Source organism: Talpa occidentalis, unplaced genomic scaffold (assembly GCF_014898055.3).
Source record: "Talpa occidentalis isolate TD23 unplaced genomic scaffold, MPIMG_talOcc4v2.1 talOcc4.6, whole genome shotgun sequence".
In the NCBI taxonomy this organism is placed as follows: Eukaryota; Metazoa; Chordata; class Mammalia; order Eulipotyphla; family Talpidae; genus Talpa; species Talpa occidentalis.
Window position 1 is genome coordinate 136,441,254 of NW_023604972.1, and position 20,176 is coordinate 136,461,429.

At 48.5% G+C, this 20,176-nt stretch overlaps 1 long non-coding RNA gene across 4 annotated transcripts; it reads left to right on the forward strand.

The window, feature by feature from the left end:
* Positions 1–381: 381 nt before the first annotated feature.
* On the forward strand, positions 382–16,837 carry LOC119261114 (uncharacterized). Of its 4 annotated transcripts, XR_008549253.1 has the most exons (6): positions 4,160–4,589; positions 7,026–7,124; positions 9,585–9,714; positions 13,559–13,618; positions 13,711–13,852; positions 15,133–16,837. It is a non-coding gene; the product is annotated as an uncharacterized LOC119261114 (long non-coding RNA). The 4 variants fall into 4 exon arrangements; XR_005128926.2 differs by lacking the exons at positions 4,160–4,589; positions 7,026–7,124 and adding exons at positions 382–718; positions 3,209–3,273 and having other exon boundaries at positions 13,559–13,852; XR_005128924.2 differs by having other exon boundaries at positions 13,559–13,852.
* Positions 16,838–20,176: the final 3,339 nt, after the last annotated feature.

Here is a 20,176-nt window from a genome sequence, read left to right on the forward strand (position 1 = left end):
GTCTGAGTCCGCGTGGCTTTATGAAGAGATGCATTTGCTGCTTTGTTGGGGAAGACGGGGGCTCTTTAACGGAACAGGAGGGGGTCCTGGGCTGCAGCATGTCTCCTGGAGGATGTGTTGAATCCTAATCCCCCAGGACCTCAGGTTGTCACCTTATTTGGAGAGAAGATCTCTGTAGGTATAATCAGTTGAGTTGAGATGAGGTCACAGAGGAGGGAGTGTCCCTGTCAATATGACCGAGGTGCTTCTACGGACACGGCCAGGTGGGGGCAGGCCCAGGCAGCAGGGACATCTGGTGGAGACAGGCGCGACAGGCGTGATGGCGGCAGGCGCAGGGCGCCAGGCTCTGGCCCCACGAGGGGCTGGAAGGGGAGGCAGTTTCCTCCCTTGGGGCCTGCAGAGGAAGCCGGCCCCACTAGCCCGCTGGCCGCTGGCCCTCGTGAGCTTGAACTTTTGGCTCCCAGAACCGTGAGAGAAGAAATGTCTGTTGCTGTGAGCCACAAAGCTCATGGTGCTTTGTCACAGCACCGCAGGCAACTAATAGGGACACAGTCCTTGATTCTGCTTGAAAGCAGAGTGGTGCAGCCCTCTTGCTGTGTCGAGGTTTCTGCTAAAGTAGCCAAGATGAACTTTTGTTTCTAGCTAGAGTTTGTGCATTTTGCATCAAGCCCGTGGACCTGACAATGCGGCTGGGAACCCTCTGTGCCTCTTCTCGAGGGTAGGTTGGGGAGTGGGAGGCTGAGGGTAGGGACCCCGCATGTTCTGGTGATTGAGTTTCGTGGCTTCCTTATGCAGACATGCTGGTTGGCCAGGCAGGTGACCCTGTGCCCAGGGTTGGAGAGCTGCATCCTGGCTCGCGGGCTCTTGGGAGACTCGGGCGGCCCAGCCATCCTCAAGGCCGTGATTGACCAGGCCCTTCCAGCTGGTTGGGTGGACCCGCGGACTCACTCGGTCTGCTCCCTCCCCCAACTTAAAATGTGGCTTTGGTAAGGAGTTCAGGTTAGGAGTTCAGGGAGGAAGTACTTTTTCAGAGGGCCAGGCCCAGGGGGCTCCAGCAGAACCCAGCCCCTGCTCTGAGTTCAGAGGGATGACCTCCGGGTCTGGAGGGTGAATCTGGCTGGTGGTCTCTGGGCACAGCCAGGCGGCCACGGCACTGAGCGGGCAGATGCCCCAGGAGCAGCTCGACCTCCAAGGGCCAGTGGGTCGATGGGATCACTTTTCTTAATGGCTAAGGAGCTAGAGTCAAATATGGAGGTGATGGCTCAGAAGCCCCGGGAGGACTTAGGCGAGATGCAACGCTATGATGATTCTTTTAGGTAGAGGGGGACGAGGCTAAGCGGCCTTTAAATGGCTGGATTTAAAAGTGTCTGAAGACAACAGAGAAGGGAGAAGGCGAGGAGCTGTGGCCACTCCATGAAGACAGGTGGTGGCCCCGTAAGCAGTTGTGGGGTGTTGGGGCGGGCGTCTACAGACACACGCCTGTGCTTGTCCCCCCAACGAGGCCCTCAGAGAGCTGGACGCTGACCCCCCTTGGGGTCGGAGTGTCTGTCCTCCCAGATGTCTCATGCTGGGAGCGTTTCCTGGATTTTACGGCCGCTTGTAAAATGTTACCCTTCTGCCCCATCGTTTTCCAGATAAGAATCTCTCCCTCTCTCCCCAAAGGAGGCTTTTTATAAGTAAAGATTTTTTCCTTGGGAATGCAACATTTAGTTCCAGTGCTAAAAAGGCGAGGACAAGCTCATTGCCTTTGAAAGTGTTTTAACTCAGGGATGAAGACGCGGATTCCAGCAGGCATTCGCTCAGTGTCTGGTGAACGTGCTTGTTGGAGATGGGAGGTGAGGCCGCTGGGGCTGCAGACGGGCCAGCATGTCCGAGTTCCAACATGACTTGATTCGTGGGGGTCTCACTGTCCGCTCACTCTGAAGCCCGAAAGTTGAGGTCACTCTCAGAAAGATCAGGACGATTATGTGGGTGGGGAACCCCGGGATGCCCACCCGGGAGAAATCAGCTTAATGTGTGCACGGACCTTGAAGGGAGCAGCAGCGAGAGGGTTGTCCACAAGCTGGACACCATCATTTAGTCACAGTACTCACTGCAAAATCGTCCAGAAACCAGCAAGGCCCAGCCCACTGACCCCGGAAAGGAGCATGATGAGACAGGGTACCTCAGGACTGACCTCATCTCTGAAGACACGGTCAGAGGAGCTGCATGGTCTGAATGCTTGCGTGTCCCCAAGACTCATGCTGAATCCTAATCCCCAAAGGTATTAAGAAAGGGGGGCTTTGGGGATGCTCAAGTCTGTAGGGTGGAGGGTGGGGCCCTCATGAATGGGATTAGTGCTCTTATGGCAGAGGCTCCAGAGAACGCCCACACAAGGATACAAGTCTGCAGCCCAGAATAGGGGCTCACCTGCCCATGCTGGCACCTAAGCTTGGACTTCAGCTTCCAGGATGGGGAGAAATACATTCCCATTGGAGAGAACGACCCTGTCTGCGATACTTGGTTCTAGCAGCCCAAGGGTTCAGACACATTCCCAGCACCCCCTCGAAGACGGCCCTTGCTGCAGACCCGAGCCCCTGGATAAGAGGCAAGTGCTATCCTCATGGAGTTATAGTCAGATTCGCGACTCTGGCATGTTCTCTTAAATGGATGGCAAAGCTTGCATCAGGCTGGTGGTCGAGGACACCACAGGCTGCAGGCTGGAGGCTGGTCTTATGGGGGTTATGACAGAACCCCCATACATACATCCAAGGCTGGTCCAGAGGCCGTTGTGGAACTCAGAACCAGCCCAGGTGAATCTGCCTGAGGGGAAAGCTACGCCCTGGGCTCTCGTTCGCGTTTATGGTGCTGTCTCCTGCCTTCTTTCAACATCGCTGTTTCATTCCCCTAGGAAATCCCCGACCAGGAGGGCCTGAAATCTGTCTTAGTCTTGATCCTCAGCCAGTTTCAAGTGTTTAAAAATATTCTAGAGCATTCTTTCCTACATGTTTTGCTTTCACAGAGAAACTGGTTTTGAATCTAAAGTAAACATTTAACATCTTTTTGCATAAAAATATCAAACACCTACATATTCAGGATTATCTAGGTCTGTTGAAAGTTTTCACCAACAAAATTAAAATATTCCATTATGTTATATTTTGGGATGCATGATAATGATTTATTCTAAAAAACACATTACAAAATCTTTGGCTTTGGTGCTATATTTCAGGGTAAAACTGAACTTTTATTTGGAGATGATGAAGAAGATCTGAGAGGCCAAGTAGCACCCTGGCTGTGAGTAACTCAGCCCTGTGTGAACATCACACCAGACAGCAAGAAATGTAATTCAGATGAAATATTCATAGAAAGAAATTGAAACATTTCTCATTGCCTGAGGCCACCTCCACGTGCATTTGACACACTGACGTTTTAGTCTTAGGCGTGATCTAGTGTATGTCCTTGTGGGACACGAAAACCCACTTTTAATGACACGCTCTAAATGTATTCCAGGGGCTCTGATGTGAGACCTGGCTATGGAATTAGGTGCTGGGTCGTTTATTCTTGTATTAGGTCTTCCATTATTTTCATCTCTGTGTGACTTGCTGTCTTGTTCTGCTACCATCATGAAGGATCGTTTCACTCCTCCTGCTGCCACCTGGCATTTGTCACAGGAAGGCTCATTTGCTGCATTTGCAGGCACCTTCCAAATTGGGGTGGGAGGGTGTCACAGTGAAGGCCCACAAGGCGGTGTGGTTTCCCCCACTCTTGGAGAAGTGGCAATTGAAAGACTGACTTGCCAGAGTCTGTCATGGCAGACTTGCAACCATGGGTCTGGCTTCAGCTTGAACTTATTCATGCCCACTGGTGCTAGAGTTTGACACTTAAAATATGTTGTTTTAATTAAATTATTCCCTCTCATCCCACCCCAGCCCAGGGGGCATATATTACTATCTGAGATTCAGAAAAGAGCTATTCACTTATCTCTGTTAATGCAAGAATAAATGATGGTCTTAAAGTTCAGTGTTGTTCTAAGGCTCACCCCAGGTATTCATTTATTTTTTATTTAGATAATTGTATACTATTTTTATTATTATAAAAGCTGCCTATGTGCACTGTAGGTCATTTTAATGGTATCAAGAGTGAAATTAAAGTTGTGTTCCTGCCACCCACACATGATACTGTTTCCTCATTTATGTATGTGCTTGTGGGATTTTTCTAGATGTGTGTGTGTGTGTAAAACACAGTTGTGTTCCAACTATAAATTTTAGTCTACTTTTGATCACTTGAGACTGCATTGTGAACAAATTCCCCTGTTGTTAAATTTTCCTAAAATATGTTTTTATAAGTACTCTCATGTGTACATTATGATTTATTTAACCCTTTCCTCGCAGTTTTTTTATTCTTGAAATGTGCCATAAGCAACTTCATGTGTGAATCTCAACATCTCTGACTTTCTTAAGACATTGAGTCAAAAACTGGAAATCTAAATCCTGTGTTGTGTGTGGCTGCTTGATAAAGCGAAGAATTATTTTCCATTCAAGAGGCTTCTGGGTTAGGACTGAGAAAGTGCGAGGAAGTGCTATGTTCCCGCCTTCCAGAGCCCGGCCATGGTGAGTCTTCATTTCATTGGAAGAGGGAGTCTTCAAAGAGGGTCTTTACAGGCATTTTAGTAAGTTAGTAGGAACAGGTCACATGCTGGCTCAAAGTGATTTGCATCTCGAAACTCCACTGCTATCAGAACACTTGAATCCAAAAGATACTTTCCAAGATGGTGCCCCATTAGAAACCAGCCCGAGGGGGACAGAAAGGTGTGTTAGGAAGAAATAATGCTAAATTTTGCATTCAGTTTCCTCCACACCTAACTTTGCCTCTTTGGATTTTGTGTCGCCTGCAGCCCTGCAGCCTGCCCGGTAAGCCCGTGACCTTGTCATATATTTCCGGCTCCCTGTGGAAATCTAGGGGGGATAAAGGTCACTTTGCTTTGCTCTCCCAATTGTTGTGTCGTCTCTTTATCCTCCCGAAGTTGTGAAGTAATGAGATCCTTGTGTTATTTTTCTTGCTGGACTTCTGCTGACATTCCCTTTATTTTTCGTGGCGTTTGACTCCCTGAACAAGCTCTTCCAGGCTGGCTGGGAGGGCCTGGCAATTCATTTGCCTGAGGCCTGTTTATGTTTGTTCCCCCCAGCTTCCCCGGCAGAGCCTACAGACCATCGCTGTGGTTTTGAGGCCTTGGATTCCCTGCTGCGCTCCTGGTCCAGTCCTTTGCTCCAGCTGCCTCTGCGCTCCTTTAACCCCAGCCCATGTTCCCGCCCACCCCGTCTTGCCCGTCTGCGCCTCGCAGACCCTGCAGCCGACGGTCCCTCTTCTGGGTCTTCCTGAGATCCGTGGCATCAAGGGTGGATACTGCAATGCTGTTTTCTTTTTTCTTTATTTTAACATTTCTACTTTTGGGGGTGACTTCTTGGTTCTATTTCTTCAATTTGATTTTAAATCTCACAAAACTAATTCTCCAAAGGTGAAAGCTTAAATAAGCTTTCCTTATAGATCTTATTTAGGAAGAACAGAAGTGAATTTGTACTTAAGTTTCAGAGATTACCTTCTGTCTTCACAGATTCGTACGTCTCTTTTTCCTCTGACTGGCCATGTAGAAAGAAGCTTCTCGGAATGTTATCTTTTTTATCTTGGTGTGTGTTTGTACAAGAGAATTCCACTGAGAAATCACAAAGGGACATGTTTCTTCTTTCTTTTTGATAGGAATTCCCCAAAGAGAATTCTTTCTGTTTCCAATTTAGGGGAAGCTTCCCATCCCAGAGGGAATCTTTTCTGCATAAGGTTAGACACAAAGAACTCTTACAAATTGCAATTGTTCTCGAAGCCAGAGGCTGTTTTTGAAGGAGAGTCTCTCCCCAAGTGTGATGTTGGCTTCCCTTTCCTTTCTGAGTTCTGACAAGTAACTATCGTGCGGAAGTTTCTTAGCAACTTCCGTGCGGTCTTGCAAAATGGGGACCCAGAGGAAAATATTTGGATGATTACAGCCTTTCACACAGATCCCCGCTTGGGAGAATGCCAGTCCCCAAGACCATGTGGCAGCACCGTGTCCCAAGACACGGCCCTGCTCGCCCAGAGACACGGCCACCGTGTCGCTCTGTGGTCCGGGCCATCACTGCAGGGACACAGCGCGGCTGAGATGCAGAGAAACCTGTGGAGCTGGAGGTCCAAGCCTGGTTTTAGCAGTTCTGAAAATCTAAGACTGAGGTCCTTGGACTTTCTCAAAGATACAAAAGATTCAATATCCTGTTTCATGCATAAGTTCCTACAAATAGGTATCTGCTTCTTAGGGCCTCTTATTTGGGGGCTGTGTCGGTGGCAGTTGGGGAAGACAGCTGGGTAGGCCAATGAATGACCCCGCAGAGCTTCAGCCTGCTTGGTAGGGCGCAGAGCTCAGCCGGGGTATTCTCCTGCTGCCCCGCGAGGCTGGAGAAACCCGCCACTCTGTCTCCGTGGAAGAGGAGCTGGGAGGTCTCAGGCTCTCTGGGCTGGTGCAAGGCTCTGTGCATTCAGAAAGTGATGGTGGGTGTTGTAAGGCTCCTGGGCACCCCACGGGACTGGTGCCACTTAAACCCCACTGTTGCATCTCTCCCAAGGAGCACAGGGGCCATCGTCCAGGATTTGGGGATTTGGCCAGATTGGAGGGTTCTGGAAGGCTGTTCAGTGGACTCCACAGAAAGCTGAGTAAAAGGAGCATCGTGAATGTGACTGTCAGAGCCAGCCCGAGTCTGGCCTGAGCATGCACCTGGTTCCTTCAGTCCAGGCTGTGCGGGAACAGGGACAGTTGCTGCTGCCAACCTCGCGTTTGATGGCGCACACCCAGCTTGGACAGTAGCCATGGGGTCGCTGAGCAGAGGCACCAGGCAGCCTCAGGAAAGCGGCTGCGGGAGGAGGGGGGGCGAGAAAATGACAGCAGAGCGCATAACTAAATGCTGGGAAAGAAAATCAAGATGATTTTGCAAAGGCTGCAACACAATTTCCTCTCTCCTTTATTAAAGTGCACATTTTGACGTTCACTTTGTGCGAAGGAGGACTAAATTCTCTTTTCCCTTCACCAAGCCATGCCAGATTCTCTGATATCAAGACCGTCCCCTCAGGTGAGCCTGCTTCCCCGCAAAGCACGACTTCCTTAGCATCCGTCCTCTCTCCAGCCCCCCAAGAAAATCTGAGATGAGGCATATCCTGTAACAGAAAGAGCACACGTGATGGTATCTTTGCAGGCTGGTTAGGTCCTATGGGATGGGGCACTTTCTCCTCAGTTTGGCCACCACTTTGGAGTGTCATGCCCATTTCTTTGGGTTAAGCTTTTCTCCACAGTGAAAGAGAAACAATTTGTAAGAAAGCAAGTGCCTCAGTTACTCTTCTGTCTTTTTTTTAAAAAAAGATTTATTTATTTATTTTATACAAGAACCAGGGTACAGGCCAGATGTGTGGGAGGGTGAGAGGATTCACCAGAGACAGAGCGGGGAACAGAACAGGCAGACTGACAAATTACACTGCTGAGGGGAGCAGCGGGCGAGACAGGAGAGGTCTGCTGTGCCATGTGGGACCCTTGCCGGCCGGCCAGGATGGAACCTGCGCTGCAGAGGCTGCGGACAGCTTCACAGCATGGCACCCAACTGCCTGCACCACCATGGGAGGCCCTCTTCTGTCTTTTTTTTTTTTTTTTAAAGATTATTTATGCATGCAAGAGCTGGGGTGCAGGCCAGACATGTGGAGGGGTGGTGGTGAGAGGATTCACCAGAAACATAGTGGGGAGCAGAACAGGTGGATTTACTAAGATACCCTGCTGAGGGGAGCAGTGGGCAAGACAGGAGAGGTCTGCTGTGCCATGTGGATTGCTCTCTGGCTGGGGATTGAACTCCTGCTGCAGTGGTTGTGGGTTGCTTCACTGTGTTGACATTTAACCCCCTGCACCACCAGGGAGGCGCCACCCTTCTTATGACCGTGTCATGCTCTCTCATAGTTCAAGGAATTGTTTCGTAGATTCTTTGGAATTTTCTACAGAAACAATCACATCATCTATGGTTAAAAACAGTTCATTTCTTTCTCTCTGATCTGTATGACTTTCATCACTGGGTTAGGGTTTCTATTAGGCCAGGAATGGGGTTGGTGGGGGAGGAAGTGTCTCCTCCCCCAGCCTTAAGGGAAAGGCATCCTGTCCCTCACCATTAATTGCCATGTTAGCTTTTGCTTTCTCGGGATGCTTTTAAATAAAATTGAGGAAGTTTCTCTCCTTCTTTAGTGTGCTGAGAAGTTTTATCATGACGAGGTTATGGATTTTTGTCAAGTATCTTTCTCTTCCGCTATTGACACGAGTATATGATTTGTCTTCTTTAGCCTGTTGACAAGGTGGATTGCAATGATTGATGTGATTTCTGAATGTTGAGAGAGGCTTGCATACCAGGAATATCACCCAATTGATCGTGGGGTGTAATTCTTTTTATACATTATTGGCTTTTATTTGCTAATATATTCTCTGTGCTCATGAAATATATTGGTCTATAGTTTTCTTTCTTGTAGCATCTTTATTTGGTTTTGATATTGTGGTTCGAATTTGAATTTTGAATCAAATTTGAAATTTGAATTTTGGCCTCATTCAATGAGTTATGAAGAGTCCCCTCTACTTTCATCTTCTGGAAGAGCTGTAGAGAACTGGGATTATTTCTTTTTTTAGTAAGATTTATTTTTATTAATGCATACAACAACTGGGGTCTAGACCATAGGTATGGGAGGTGAGAGGATTCACCAGAGACAGAGTGGGGAGCAGAACAGGCAGATCTACTGAAATACACTGTTGAGGGGAGCAGCGGAAAGACAGGAGAGGTCTGCTGCTCCCTGGCCAGGGATTGAACTTATGTCACAGTGGTGGGCCGTAGCTTGATAACACTGAGACTTTAAAACTTGCAACACCAGGGAGGCCCCAGGAGAACTGGGGTTATTTCTTCCTTAAGTGTTTGGTAGAATCTCCAGTGAACCCATCTGGGTCTGGTGCTTTCTGATGTGGAAGATTATTATTAACTTAATTCTTTAATAAAATAGGCACATTTGAACTACTGCTCCTTATATAAGTTTTGGTAGTTTGTGATCCCAAGGAATTGGTCCTTTTCATCTACGTCGTCAAACTTGTGGGCTTAGAATTCTCCATTCTATTCTTTCATTAACCTTTTCATGTCTGCGGCATCAACAGCGATGACCTGTCTTTCATTTCTGATATTGGAAATCTGTGTCTTCTCTCTTGTGTTGGTTAGTATGGTAAGAGTTTTATCAAGTTTATTGATCTTTTCAAAGAGCCAGCTTTGGTTTGCATTTATTTATGGAAACCATTTATAAGAAAGAAGTGACAGACAATAGGAATGGGCAGAGTGGCCTGAGCAAGTATGATGCACCACACAGCATAACAAAGCACCTTAGAACAGTGACCCCTGGATTTTACACTATCATCTGGACGAGTGAGTGTCAGTGTGCATGACCTTTGCTTTGAAGGCACTGAGCAGTGTACCATTTATCGGAAAATGTCAGTATCTATTTTTCAGTCATAACTGCTTTTTCCCCAGGGAAATGTAAACTTGAATTTGTCCGAGTGTAACATGGAGATTATTGAAATGAAGATTCCTGGATCCCACCCTAGTTCTACTTGGTGTGTCTGAGGAGAGGCCTAGAAGTTTATCCATCGTGCACCCCCAGGTGAGTACGGGGCCGTGGCCTGCCAACCTTCATTGACCTTCATGGACAACATCGCCATTGACTGGTGTGTGTCGTGGAGCTGAAACTGTCTGTTCCCATGGTTTTCTGTCCACGTGTCCGGGCATGTAGTCGATACAGGCTTTGTTCTCTCACTGTATGAAGAAGATTCCCTCCTCTCTCCAGAGGACGCTAATAAACCAGGTTAGGTCTCTTTTAGATGGTCTCTTCTGATGGTTCTTTGGAGAGTTATACTTGCTTACATGAATCAAATATTTTAAAAGCTCCCCTGAAGTGACAAAGTGGAATTTCTAATGATTTAAGAGCGTCATATAGTAAAAAATCATTCTTATACAAATTGCTAAATGAGAAACCATTTAAGAATCTCAAGTTACCTAATTAAGATATAGCTTTGGTGCATTGAATTGGTTCAACAGTTACAGTTTCCAACTAAGTCTGTATCTTTTGTCTGACTGATCAGTACAGGCCAGGTATAAGCATACATGTTATTTTATTTGGTTGATTTTCTCATCAAAATTATGAATCAGAAAAGAGTCAGAACTTTATAAAATTCTATGTGTTTCATGACCACGTGAGCTAATAATAAATACTCCTACACAGTGTTAAGGATTATGAAAACTAATTGCGCTCAACTAAATTGATTCATTATTCTAACAAACTTTCAATATCAATAGTAATTATAGCTTGTAGTTTGTCAGCTTAAACATAACTTCCAAGGTCTTTAGGTAATTTAAAACCTTAAACTTATATCAAACTGAGCTAATTAATGCATAATTCTTGGATACCTATTTGATAAGTGAAATGGAATTTTGGATATCAAAGACCAACCACATATTAGAGTCAGTATATTCCAGAATATGAAAGAAATTTGTGAAATATAAGACCTGAAAATAAATGTTATTATTGGTTTGTAATTACATCTGAAAAGAAGCCATACAGTAGGTTAAGCTTTTAGTTAACTTTGTTCATTTTCGTTGGGCTTCTCTTACTGATTTAGAGATGAATGCCATAGTTTTTAAGATAAAAGATTTTTCTTTACCTTCTGTGAAAAATTCTTGCCTTGCTGAGAACCTGCACTTACCAGAACAGTTTTCTGTGCTTTATGTTGACTTTATTATGTCCTTGATTGTTCAAAAAACCCAAGAACAAAGTTTTCTCACTTGTGAAAGAGATTAGGTCCTTTATGAATGTATAGCTTTTATGTTTATTTCAAAATATTTTGTTGTCACTTTGATTAAATAGGTCACCATGCAATTGGGCACCCAGTCTTGGGTCCCTGTGATCCAGTCAAAAACGTGTGCCCAGACCGCCTCTGACAACACTTTTGACTTTGCCTTACCCAGATTGGATCCTATATTTAGAGTAAAATGAAATAAAGATTTCAGATATCTTTTACACCTAAACTAACTCTGGGATTTCCCAAAGGCCCCAGAGAAATCACAAAGATTTATCTTTTACCTTGTAAAAAGAGAAACACTAGACGTAATTAAGCTTATTTAATGTGCTATATTTCACTTAAATTAGCTCAATACTATATAGTAAGAGCTGCTTGGGGAAAGCTGTCAGATGAAATGTTCAACCTTCTCTTGAGTTTGTGGAGTACAATGCTTTAATATAAACATTTCAGAAAGTATATGGAATATGAGAAGACTCGGGGGATTGTCCCATACCTGGGTAGATATTGATTCATTTTTATGAAATAATAATGTTCTGAATTCCAATAAAGAGTTCATTTTCCCACATTCTGGTGTTACTGATGACAGTTTTAAATGAACCATAGTTATCAAGTTTTTGTCATCACCAGGTAATCTGAAGCTCCTTCCCTAGGGAAACATTGTTTTGCCTTAGTATTCAGTTTTCATAGGCAGGATATAGCAGGTCTTCGGAGCTACTGATGCTGGTATAGGTCTATGAACTGACCTCATTTGAAGGCGGTCACCTGAAACCTGCCAACAAGGCGGTTCTCCAGGCTTCCTCTTGGTCTGGAAGATGATGACTTCAGGAAAGCAGGGTGGTGATCCCAGCTTCATGCAAGGGCTCCGTGCACTGTGCACATTGGTGCCAATGTCGTTGTTTTGAGCGCGTATTGACCAGAAATGACAATAGGATCATCAGATGTTGGGTCTGGAAGGACCACTGGACACCTTGAACTTGGTGGTTCTATCCTTTTTCATGCAGGAAGAGTTAATGGGTGCTGTGATGTCTATTAAAAACGGGGAGTCCTTTCCATAGGGAAACACATACAACTGTACTCTAACATTTACTCCATTTTAGGAGCTCTATTTTGGTATATCTGTGTATCACAGGTTTAAAAAACCCTTGACCAAGTTGCCCCAATTCTGTTCAGATGGATAGTGGGAGAGCAGGACTGGGGTCTTCCTGGCACCCTCGGGCCCTGGGCCATCCGTGGTGCTTATTGTGGCTACTGCTGCTTGGTTGACTCAATCAGCAGACAAATATTTTCAAGACAGCACTGACTGCCTGCCCTCTAAGTGGTGCTTGCATTCTAGCTCCTCAAAAGCTTCTCGACGGTCCTTTGCAAGTGAGGACACACCCAGTCACTACCTCATACAGTCTGTGACTTGCCCTGCTTATTCTTCTGAAGAGCTAATGGCTAATCTCCTCTACCCTGAGAGCAAGCAGCTAGCCCAACCTGACTGCCAACTTGGGGTTGAATTTGGTAATTTCGCATTTGATCACAGCTCCTGGAAGTGCCCATCTGTCTGCAATCACACCAGCAAGGAGCTGGGATGAGTTCTGTACTGATTTACGTGCTGGAAGTGGCAAAGGGACCGTTTTCTCGCTAATTGTCACATCATCCAATTACATCTATCACTGCCTCTGTGGTAGAGTCTTCTGGTCTCCATCAAGTTCAGGATCTCTCTTGTCTGTCATTGAGAGGAGGGAACTTCGCAGCCCCAGATAAGCAGGGCGTGTAACTCCTTCTGGTCTGTGTTTTCAAGTGAAAGTGATATGGGAGGCTTGCAGACAAAGCATTAAAACTTTGGTCATAGAAAAGAGTCTACTGAAGGAATGGCGGGATTTTACCTTTGCACAGCTGTCTGCAAAGGTGCGGGCTGGGGTATAGCAAGGATGGCAGAGCTCTCTGGGTCTGGTGATGATGAGGATACTTGATGGCTCCTGGGCTGCAACAGGCAAGAGAAAGGAGCCTTAGCCGAATCCCAAAAGAGGAGCGAGTGGGCAAGCGCTGGCTTCAGTGGAGGCATGCAGCCAGGCCAGGAACCCACAAAAAGAGTGGACAGGCTCCAGCTGGTGCACCCCATTGATGAAATCCGATGGGAGGGAAACCAGAGCACAAGATCACTGCTACACCCTGCAAAAATGATGCCAAGGCTCCAAAGTTCCCTTTCAAATCATGGTGAATCTACCTGATGGTGAATCTACCTGACCTGGGATGGTTGCAAATCGGCAGTATGTGACGAACACAGTCCCAGGCTCCAGAGACCAAGCTGCAGACACTGTGGGGTTATTCTGTCCACTGTAACTATAAGAAACCCAAAAAAACTTTCTGCCCTCATCGAGCTAATAATCCAGTGATACCACGCGAGACTCAATGCCTCCTTGATGGAGCACACGCCTGGAACATGTGACCTCCTTGACCAGGCAGTGATCTCCCAGCCCCACTGGCGAGTGCTAAGGAGCACCGTCTGCTTCCTGTGTGTGCTGCGACCTGTTCCAGGATTCACTCTCACCCTGTTGAAAAGAATACCTGGGCTTTCTCCAATTTTTCCCCATTTTCATCTTATGTTCTATAGAAACTAAGAAACGTGCCATTTCATGCAGTGATTTTCTTTATGCATTTCAGGATCGCCTGTGGCCTCTCAGCCTGTCCTGGACCCGGGAGAGGGGAGAGTGAAGTATGGAAGTATGGAAATTCCAAGATGGCATTAACCCAGACAGAAAAGCATGTGGGCCTATGTCGTATAGTCTAAGAAGTGTTAAAGTCTGTCTTTGCAGGATCCAGGCTGGGGCGTCCAAGGCAGGGCGTGTGAGCTGGGCTGGTGCAGGGAAGAGAGGAAGCGGATTTCACGCCCTGGAGCAACTGCCCAAGGTGGCAAGTCTGACAGCTTGGTCCGACCTGCTGGGCCCAGAGCAGGAGGTGATGTCAAGTCAGACGCATCTAATCTGACACTCACTTATTTAAAAAGATATTTTCCTTTGAGATGATATTCCATGTAGCTCACTCTTAAAATGAAATTGCGTCTCCTAAACATAAAAAAAATTGCTTAAAATTTTATGCATTTTAAAATCAGTTCTAAAGAGGATACTTGTCCTTCCTCTGCCCTCACCACTGGCTCTCTGTAATGTCCACCCAGAAATATCTCGGTAAAGCGCTATCGTGACTGGCATCCCTCGTCTGGGCATGGGATGGGAGGTCCCGGCCGGGAAACAAGTGCCAGCTCCATGTCACGTACAGTTTGTGACCCAGCTTAGGCTCCATAACATATTCATATTTATGCAATTTCGTCTTGTATAATCACATTCATTTATATTTCCATGAGTTACTGGTAATGACACTAATTATGCAGTTGGCAGAGAGGCGTGAAGCGACAGGATGATTTTGTCAACAGTGGGGTGTTTGATTGTAAACTGTTTCCATCAAGAAATCCTCCAAGTTAATTTATTTTTTCCTTGTTGCCAGTAGGAAAGAGCGGTGCTGCTCAGCTCAGCCTGGGGAACTCAGAAACCCCTCTAGTTCATCAGCATCCTAGGGGGCGGGGTTGTGGGGGGAGGAGAGGCCGAGGGGCAGCCTGGGGCCCTGATTAGTGGCAAAGATGAGCAAGCGGTTGGCGAAGCTCGTCTGGAGCCTCTGTAAGGAGGGTCTCTGTGGTTTGTCTGGTTGGAGAAAATAAAAAAAAAAAAAAACAAGTTAAGGCATTTTTCGGCATCAGCTTTGGGGTCACACCTCAGCATCTTCGAGTTTGTGCTTCTGATTGGTTCTGGTGGAATCTTGTTCTTGCCGGGCCTGAACCCAGAGCTGAACCCCACTCTCCTCTCGGTCGCCGACTTCCCCTTTTCAGACCGAATCTCAACAGGCGTCTCACCGACCCTTTGTCGCCTTGTGGGTGGCAGCATTGGGAGTGGTGCTGGGGGGAGGAAAAACAACTCAAAGTCCAAGTAGTGAGAGACCCAGAGGGGCCGCATCTCTGGGGATGCAACCCCGTCCCCCTGGCCAGTCTCACGGTTTTTTGGTGTCAGATTTGGGGAAGGCGGGCAAGTGTGTGGAGGATGTACGTGGTGGGATGTGGACTGGAGGTGCATAAATGTCTGCACAAGCTGGGGGGGGGTGAGTAGGGGCTGTTGCCCCGGGGGCTCCATTGTTGCTGCTGATCAAAGCATCCTGTGCCGACTCCCTGTTTATGCTTAACTTCCCGTCAGGGTGTCGAGCTGGTCCTGCTAACCTGGCCGCCCTGTCTGCCTGCTAGCTTCAGCAGATGCTGATTTTCCGGTACGTTCCTCATACCAAGACTTTGTCCTGTTGTCCTGCTGAGAGGCCCCTGCCTGACTCTACATTTTAGCTTGACCAGCAGCATCTCTGGGCACAAAGACAGCACCCCAAAAACAAGAGGGACTGGGGGGCCCACAACCCTTTGGCTTCCTCCACCACCTTCAGGCAGGTGACGACTGTCCCTCTGCAACTGACTGAGCCTCATGGGAAGGCCGACAAGCTCTTGTCAGGTGTCTCTGTGGCACCTGGTGACAGCGGCAATTTGAGTTAAAAATGAAGTCCATGCATGAGAAAAAGTCCATTATGAGAAAATCCTGTTGTCAGAAAGAACGGCCCTAAATCTTCACAGAACTCTGCTATAAAAGGAAGAAAAACTAGGAAATCAGGATCAAATTCGAAGAGAGTTTCCCCGACTGAAATATTTTTCCCAAGTGAAAAACGTGTGTTTGCGTCGGGCTGGCGAAGCAGGCAAATGTGGTGCTGGGGACACTGAGCAGGTTCTAGACCTTTCCCGGTGAACACCTTCAAGACCGGATAGGCAGGGAGGTGTCGGGCACCTGCTGACTTGCTCAGGAGGAGGTGCTCAGCAGGTGGGCGGGCAGCCCGACTCTGTTCAGCCCTTGGAGATCCTGCATCAGCGAGACAGAGGGAGATTAGCAGGAAACCTTTTGTTTGAAATCTTGCCCATGGGCTGCTTGTTACAAAACACAGGGGAGAGGCCTCCTTAGCGGTGACATTTCCGCTGCAGGAAAGCCCCCAGGAGGAAGGACCCAGACTGAAGCAGAGTTCCCCGGCTGAGCCTCCCAGACCCAGCGCCCCCAGATTCTTTGCGTATCCCAGAACTCTCAGGACAGGCAAGCCCAGGTCTCCTTCTGGCAGCAGCCCAGCCTCTCAGCTCTTTGCTAATGGACATGAGTAAAATCCGCTCCTCTTTTGGCATGTAAATCTTTCCTGTGGTGAATTTTGAAGATCCTACAGATACTCACATTGACTGCATTTTATGACAACACTAGACATTACTAATGCCTGGGGAAAGAGGGGTGCTTTGCCCAGGTCCAGTGCAGAACAGCTGGATCCCTTGGCTTCGGGGGACAATATGGAGATTCTCAGGGTGAAAATTCCCTGGGGCAAGAGGCAGAGGCTGTGGCCCCGAGCAGCTGGGGGCCTTGGGGAAGTCTCTTCCCTGACTGACCACCTCCCCAGTGAGTCAAGTGAGGAGGCTCAGGCAGCTGGTCCCGGAGATGCCTTCGGTTCTGAAGTTCTGTGACTGTGGCTGCTGAAGAGTGTGGCTGCATCCAGCTGCCCTCTGGGGCTCCACATTAGCAGTGATTTGTGGCCTTTTAGTGGCGAGAAAGACACCACGATCGTACCCTCGTGGCAGGGGCTGGTGGATGAAGAACGGCGCGGGGAGAGAAAGACCTAACTCCTGCTCGGGATTTAATGAGCACGCACGTTGGGGCTGACTCTGTTTATAGTAAGTCCCACCTGGGACTGATTGCATTGTTAATAAACATCTTCGAGTTTCTGAGCTGCCACCAGGATGCATCAAAAGAACTAATTACTCAGATTTTTGTTTAATGGTGCTTATCTAAATAACTTAGGAGCCTTTGAGTGAAAACAATAAAAATGCAAATGATTGTGGTGCAGTGCGGTGTGATACGGATATTTTCATAATCAGAAGTGAAAGAGTCACAAACCCGCAGCATCCTCCTGCTGGGGGGTACCACTGCCCAGGGAGTTTCGTGGGATTCGGGGGACACTGGGGACCTGTGCGGATGGGGTATCCCCACCGTCTCTTAGCGCCTGTCCTTTACCTCCACCTGCCTTGAAACACGTCCTTGGACCTTGACGGCAACTGGGTGACAGGTTCCAGTGGACGTTCCAGCGCAGTGAAGCGTCTGCAACTTGGGGGGAAGAGGCTTGAGCGCTAGTGTAAATTTGTCTTTACTCCTGTTAGCTTGTGAGTCTTGACATTTCTAGGGAAGTGCATTAGGCAAGAGACACGGCACCAGGCTGCCCCACTGGTGTCGCTGAAAACCGGTGCGTGAAACTGCTCGGTGCAGAGGGGCTGGAGCTGAGGTCACAGACTCAGGCTGCGTTCCCGGCTGAGTCTCTTGGTCAGCTGGCCTTTGGGGCAAGTTGTCTAATCACCCAGAGTCCATTTTCTCAGCGTTCTTCTCTGCCCCAGAGAAGGGGCTTGACAGCCATTTAAGCAAGGGAAACCCTGGACCCCAGGACACCTCGACAGGCCCATGATTTACGTTCGTGTGTCCAAGTCTCGGAGAAAACTGTGACTCATTTCCCAATTATTAAATAATGGAACTCTCTTGGGTTAAATTCTCCCGTCAGGGAACACCCCTGAGAACCCGGGGCAGTTGACCCCGAGGAGCCTCCCCTCCCCGCACATGTCTGCGCGGTGCGATTTCTGCAAATTTGGAGAAAATTGACTGAGATAGGAATTAAATCCAATAACACAGTTAACCTGCTTTAAAAAAGGACCTTGAATTCTGAAAGGACTCATTTAGTTGCTGTATTTCATAGAATCTAAAGCGCCACTGGTTATAAAATGCACCATTATTTTATGTACTTATAAGGGAAAAATGCTGCTGGTTAAGCTGACATGACTTTGGTTATGAGATGCTTCCTGATTTAGCGACATCTCAAATTCCCTGGATTCAAGTTGTGCTCATGTGTTCAGAATTCAGAATGCTTTTGCCACCAGCCTTGAAAGAAGGAGAATGAGGAGGTCATTGGAAGGAGACTTTCAGGATTAAGAGAACTTTATACTCGAATCTCTTAAATATGGTTTTTGCCTGGATGACTTTCCCCAGAGGCCCAGGGATCGCTGGGCAGCTGACGTGCGGACTAAGCAACCGAGTCACCAGGGTGGCGGGCTGGATTCCAGAGGACTCTGCGCGCGGTGTGCACCCACAGCCCGCGATGCTTGGAACTCTGCTCTGCTTGACTCAACTCCATTCTCAAGTGAGAGCAGGTAGAATCATATTTGGGAGTCCTGCTTCCCCATAATTAGTCTCCTGGGGGCCCTGGTGATCGCCCCCACGCCCACACGGGCAGAGGGGGCAGGAGCCAGATGCTGTGCTGGCCACGAGAGGCGCCCCTTCACCAGAAAGACGCCGAAGTGGAAAGGCAGCTGGAGTTGAACTCAGGATAGGGGTGTGCCCCACACGAGGGGCCTGGGGTGGGCTCTTGGGGACGGACGAGCCTGCAAGCGGAGTGACCAGGTTCCACCCTGGGGGCCTCCAAAGCCAGTCCCTGGGGTTCCTAGTTTCTAATGAACTTTTCCTAGAAATTAGTGAGCATTGCTCAATTTTTTTTCAAACTGACTTATAATACACCTAACGATACAATGACGTTAGATTGGCTTTTTCCAGCAGCTTGACGTGGGAATTACTGGTGGAGCTTATCTCCGTTGTGGGAGAAAGAGAAAGAGCTCCAGCCCGGGCCTGTGTGCGCAGGGCTACCCCGGGCGGTGTCTGCTGGCCCCTCTGCTCCAAAGCGAGCTCCCCACGGGCCTCCTGGAGCTGACATCGCTTTATGAGTCATGACGGCGAGCCAGGACATTAAACACCCGATTGCAAGGCTGGTGGGCGTGACAGAGGGTCCTGCAGCAGCTCTCACTCTCCCCCCACCTTAGCTGCACTGGCTCATGGGCTGCAAATCCGTCACCCATTAGCACCCATTAGTGTCACTGTTGGGTCGGTGAAAACCAAGCTCTAAGTAGGCCACGCAGTTGGCATCTTGGGGCTAATCGTGGCTGCCTGGGGACCCAGCCTGGGAAACATGCTTCAGTTTCAGGAGAGTTGGGAGCCAGGGACTTGAACCCCAGGGTCTCCTCCTCTTGCACCTGCTCTCCTCACTTCTCTGAGCACAGAAACCATCCTGTATCCCAAGTGGAAGACGCCGTGCCCCAGGGTATACCATCGACGTTCATGGATGAACAGCAACGCAGCATCATCTGAAAAGCGAGGAAAAGTGAAGGAAGATGCTGCCCTACGGACCCTGGCTGGAAACACCACCTCCTGTGTGTCTGCGGGGCCACAGCCGGCTCATCACAGCAGCCTTGCTCTCGGGCAGGCAAGTCACCAGGGATGAAGCAGCCCCACTGCTTGGAAAGAGCAGGCGGCTGCTCATGAGCCGCGGATATTGTCAAAGACCTGCTGGGCAGAGGTAGACTTGGCGACACTGGAGAGATGGAAGCATCTCGGCACGAAGAACTGTCTGAGCTTCTAACCCAGGAAGGTCTTGTGTTGGCCTCTGGTTTCTAGAAGTTTCCTTGCAACTTCCCAGAGATTCCTGCAGAGAGGTGGGGGTAGTGTGTCGCTCAGGGAGGAGCCAGGAAAAAGCAGGGATTACAGCTGGCTGCGGGTGTCACTGCCACCACCCCTGTGAATGGTCAGGAGAGACAAGACATGGCCCTGGGGATGGGCAAAGCAAATGCCGTGGCCGCCTGGCCTGGCACAGCTGGAGGAAAGGGCTCCTTTGTGCAAGGCTGCCTCAGCGTGCAAAAATGGGCATTTGTGTTTTTCTAGAATTTAATTTTGAGACTCCATTCCATTGGAGGGATAGAAATGCTTGCCATCATACACACCCACACTTACACCCATGCACATGCATACACACACCCATGCACACACACACACACACACGCTTGCACACACACCAGGCCGGGCACCACCATGAGGCTGTGGTGTGGTGACTTCCATACCACCCTGGGGTGCACAGTGTGGTTGGCAATTCCTGTACCTCACTGGGATCCTGGGAGCTCTGCAAGGAGCCTCAAGCCCCCCAAGACACCCCCACAAGCATGTCTACTCTGGGTCTGGCTGCTTCCTAAGCTTCTAGGAGCCAGACCCAAACCCCAAGCCTTCTGCAGTCCTGGCCGGCACCCCGGACTCGGTCCTGGAGAGCATGGCGGCGCCTCTCTCTCCCTGAGCCCTCCTCGTTTTCAGCTTG